Raw genomic sequence first — 5,239 nt, 5'->3', positions numbered from 1 at the left:
CAACATCAAGTTGGTAAAGCAAGACAGCTTGTTCAAAAAAAAAGCTGAAGTCATTTCTGATGGACCACAGTTTCTACTCTGTAAATGAATAAAACTCAGAATGAAACAGAATTTTATAATGTTAAATTAATAAACATTTTATGACAATTATTTGTTTATTAAAGTGTACTAGCTGTACATTTAACGTTGTTTGAATGTAGATATTTGTAGTCCACAGCATTGTATTGATCTATATATATATATATATATATATATATATATATATATATATATATATATATATATATATATATATATATACAGGGTGGTCCATTGATAGTGACTGGGCCAAATATCTCATGAAATAAGCATCAAGCGAAAAAACTACAAAAAATTAAACTCGTCCAGCTTGAAGGGGGAAACCAGATGGCGCTATGGTTGGCCCACTAGATGGCGCTGCCATAGGTCAAATGAATATCAACTGCGTTTTTCTTAAATAGGAACCCCCATGTTTTATTGTGGCAACGGCCTTGCCACAGTGGATACACCGGTTCCTTTGAGATCACCGAAGTTAAGCGCTGTTGTGCGTGGCCGGCACTTGGATGGGTGACCATCCAGCTTCCATGCGCTGTTGCCATTTTTCGGGGTGTACTTAGCCTTGTGATGCCAATTGAGGAGCTACTCGGCAGAATAGTAGTGGCTTCGGTCAAGAATACCGTCATAACGACTGGGAGAGCGGTGTGCTAACCCCATGCCCCACCTATCCGCATCCTCCAATGAAGATCACATGGCAGTCGGATGGTCCCGGTAGGCCACTCGTGGGCAGAAGACAGAGTGGGTGCATTTTTAATTACATATTCATGAAGTACATAAAGAAATATGAATGTTTTAGTTGGACCACTCTTTTCGCTTTGTGACAGATGGCGCTGTAATAGTCACAAACGCATCAGTACATGGTATCACGTAACATTCCGCCAGTGCGGACAGTACCGGTATTTGCTTCATGATACATTACCCGTGTTAAAATGGACCGTTTACCAATTGTGGAATAGGTCCATATCATGTTGATGTATGGCTATTGTGATCAAAATGCCGAATGGGCATGTGATATGTATGCTGCTCGGTATCCTGGATGACATCATCCAAGTGTCCAGACCGTTCGCCAGATAGTTACGTTATTTAAGGAAGCAGGAAGTGTTCAACCACATGTGAAACGTCAACCATGACCTGCAACAAATGATGATGCCCAAGAAGGCTGCTGTTGCAGCTAATCCGCACATCAGTAGCAAACAAATTGCGCGAGAATCGGGAATCTCAAAAACGTCGGTGTTGAGAATGCTACATCAACATCGATTGCACCTGTACCATATTTCTATGCACCAGGAATTGCATGGCGATGGCGACGACTTGGAAGTGTACAGTTCTGCCACAGGGCAAAAGAGAAATTACGCGACGATGACAGATTTTTTGCACGCATTCTGTTTAGCGACAAAGCGTCATTCACGAACAGCGGTAACGTAAACCGGCATAATATGCACTATTGGGCAACAGAAAATCCACGATGGCTGCGACAGGTGGAACATCAATGACCTTGGTGGGTTAATGTATGGTACGACATTATGGGAGGAAGGATAATTGCTCCCCATTTTATCGATGGAAATCTAAATGCTGATTTCCTACGTGATGTTCTACCAATGTTACTACAAGATGTTTCGCTGCATGACAGAATGGTGATGTACTTCCAACATGATGGATGTCAGGCACATAACTCGCATGCGGTTGAAGCGGTATTGAATAGCATATTTCATGACAGCTGGATTGGTCGTCGAAGCACCATACCATCGCTCGCACGTTCACCGGATATGACGTCCCCGGATTTCTCTCTGTGGGGAAAGTTGAAGGATATTTGCCATTGTGATCCACTGACAATGCCTGACAACATGCATCAGCACATTGTCAATGCACGTGCGAACATTACAGAAGGTGAACTACTCACTGTTGAGAGGAATGTTGTTACATGTATTACCAAATGCATTGAGGTTGAAGGACATCATTTTGAGCATTTATTGCACTAATGTGGTATTTATAGGTAATCCCACTGTAACAGCATGTGTTCTCAGAAATGATAAGTTCACAAAGGTACATGTATCACATCGGAACAACCGAAATAAAATGTTCAAACGTACCTACGTTCTGTATTTTAATTTAAAAAACCTACCTGTTACCAACTGTTCGTCTAAAATTGCGAGGCATATGTTTGTGACTATTACAGCACCATCTATCACAAAGCGAAAAAAGTGGTCCAACTAAAATATCCATATTTTTTTATGTACTACACAAATATGTAATAAAAAACAGGGGTTCCTATTTAAAAAAAACGCAGTTGATATCCATTTGACCTATGGCAGTGCCATCTAGCAGGCCAACCATAGCGCCGTCTGGTTTCCTCCTTCAAGCTAGACAAGTTTCAATGTTTGTAGTTTTTTCGTTTGACGCTTATTTCGTGAGATATTTGGCCCAGTCATGATCAATGGACCACCCTGTGTGTGTGTGTGTGTGTGTGTGTGTGTGTGTGTGTGTGTGTAATTTTTAACTTCGTGAATCATTTCTTGACCTGTTCAATATCTGTACAAGATGTCACAGGACCAAAGCTAAATACATAGATAAATAAATAAACATAATCAAAGAGTAGTTTAAGCTATGTCCACCACAGACTGAGTCTCTCCATAGCGACCCATATTGAAGAGTACAAATCACGTAGACTCACAACAATTGAATGCATGAAGGTACTTAACAGAGGCATGTATTTGTTCTCCCATTGCTCCATAAGCACATGGAGTAGCAAAAGGGTCCAAACACCTCCCCCTCCTCTGTCTGTCTCCTGTCTCCCAGTCTCCTGTCTCCCTCTCTCCTGTCTCCCTCTCTCCTTTCTCCCTGTCTCTTGTCTTTGTCTCCCTGTCTCTTGTCTTTGTCTCCCAGTCTCTTGTCTTTGTCTCCCTGTCTCTTTTCTTTGTCTCCCTGTCTCTTGTCTTTGTCTCCCTGTCTCTTGTCTTTGTCTCCCTGTCTCTTGTCTGTCTCCCTGTCTCTTGTCTTTGTCTCCCAGTCTCTTGTCATTATCTCCCTGTCTCTTGTCATTATCTCCCTGTCTCTTGTCTTTGTCTCCCTGTCTCTTGTCTTTGTCTCTCTCTCTCCTGTCTTTGTCTCTCTGTGTCCTGTCTCCTGTCTCTCTCTCTCTCTCTCTCTCTCTCTCTCTCTCTACATGTCAAGAACTCCAACTAATACTTGACATAATAGAACATCAGTTCAGATATGTCGACCATAGGTAGTATCTCCTTAACGATCCATGTTGCAGAGTTCAAGTCACATGTGTTCACCCCATTTGAACACTTAAAGGTACTTGTCAGTGGTATATATCGATTCTCCCACTGCTCTATATGCAAGTAGAATAGCAAAAGGGGCCAGTTAGCAGTAATTTAAGATATTCCCCACAATGTGTTGTATGTAGGCTTGTAGACTATACACAGCTATCTTTCTAAGGTTTGAGGCATAGCAGAAGCAGCATCAAAGTTTTTAACACCACACGCAACACATTTGTAAAGGTTCTTGTGTAAGAAAAAGTGCTATAATAGTCCATACAGATGTGTGGACGACTTTGGCTCAGCCTACCATATATTTTTTTTCAAATATATGGGACACCTACAAAAATACTCCAGTGTCACTCTCTGACACAAAGATGACCTAGGCATCCACTAAAACAACTTATTGATCCTATTTAACTGGAACTGAAATGGATCAACAATTGCTTTTTGTGACTGGAATATGATAATAATGACTTTTACCATCGATATTCATGTAAGGAAATTGCATTTCAGAGATAACAAAGAGCCATTGTTATTTATGTAAAACAAGTAATAAGTAGTTAAAAGAAAGAACACTATCACGTTTAAAACCATTTAACATTTTTATAAATCTTTTCTGTATAGTGCAAATCTCATGCAGTCATTCATGTTTGCTTATTTACATATTTTGCACTGCAGTGAATATTTTCACAAATGTTTCTGAGAGTCAACTCTCTGGTATACATTTCTGTGCATGGGAAACTGAAATTACATTGTAGCATTAAAGAACTCACGATCATAGATTCCAAAACATTGGCCTTTTTACATGACCAGCACTTAATCATTTTTGAAAAAATACGTTATATGAGTGCATTTGAGCCCAGAAGGCAAATGATAAATTCTTTAACCTTACGGAGGATTGTTATTGGAATGTTTTTCTCCTTAAATAGATCGAAAATTCCCACCCACCTACCCTGTACTGCTACAGTGTTAGCATTCCATTCACATAATTTTTCTACTGTAATTGTTTTAGCCATACAAAATTCATCAAACAAGAGTGAACAATCAAGGATTGTATTACCCATGTCTTGTACTGTGGAAATACTGGCCTCTTCATCTGACCATTTTAGTTCTGATTTCTAAGTAGACCAACATAAGTCAGTGTTATACGGAAATTTCTGACTCCATGAAACTAGATAGTCATATGCTACACAGTAGAAGATATTTGCAGATGAATAAAATCTATCTTGAGCTGCTCGGTCACACACATACAATTTCAGTAAGATGGATTTAACTTGGACAAAAAATTATTATCTCCCCTTCTAACAGCCATGTACCGCAAGTCTCTAGAGGAAAAGAAGGTTCCAAATGATTGGAAAAGAGCACAGGTAGTTCCAGTTTTCAAGAAGGGTCATCGAGTAGATGCGCAAAACTATAGGCCTATATCTCTGACATTTATCTGTTGTAGAATTTTAGAACATGTTTTTAGCTCACGTATCATGTCATTTCTGGAAACCCAGAATCTACTCTGTAGGAATCAACATGGATTCCAGAAACAGCAATCGTGTGAGACCCAACTCGCTTTATTTGTTCATGAGACCCAGAAAATATTAGATACAGGCTCCCAGGTAGATGCCATTTTCCTTGACTTCCGGAAGGCGTTCGATACAGTTCCGCACTGTCGCCTGACAAAGTAAGGACCTACAGAATATCAGACCATCTGTGTGGTTGGTTTGAAGAGTTTTTAGCAAACAGATCGCAGATCTTGTTCTCATTGGAGAGACGTCTACAGCTGTTAAAGTAACCTCTGGCGTGCCACAGGAGAGTGTTATGGGACCATTGCTTTTCACAATATATATAAATGACCTAGTAGATAGTGTCGGAAGTTCCATGCGGCTTTTCGCGGATGATGCTGTAGTATA

Source organism: Schistocerca piceifrons, chromosome X (assembly GCF_021461385.2).
Source record: "Schistocerca piceifrons isolate TAMUIC-IGC-003096 chromosome X, iqSchPice1.1, whole genome shotgun sequence".
Taxonomy (NCBI): Eukaryota; Metazoa; Arthropoda; class Insecta; order Orthoptera; family Acrididae; genus Schistocerca; species Schistocerca piceifrons.
Note: the sequence above shows the minus strand (reverse complement) of the source record.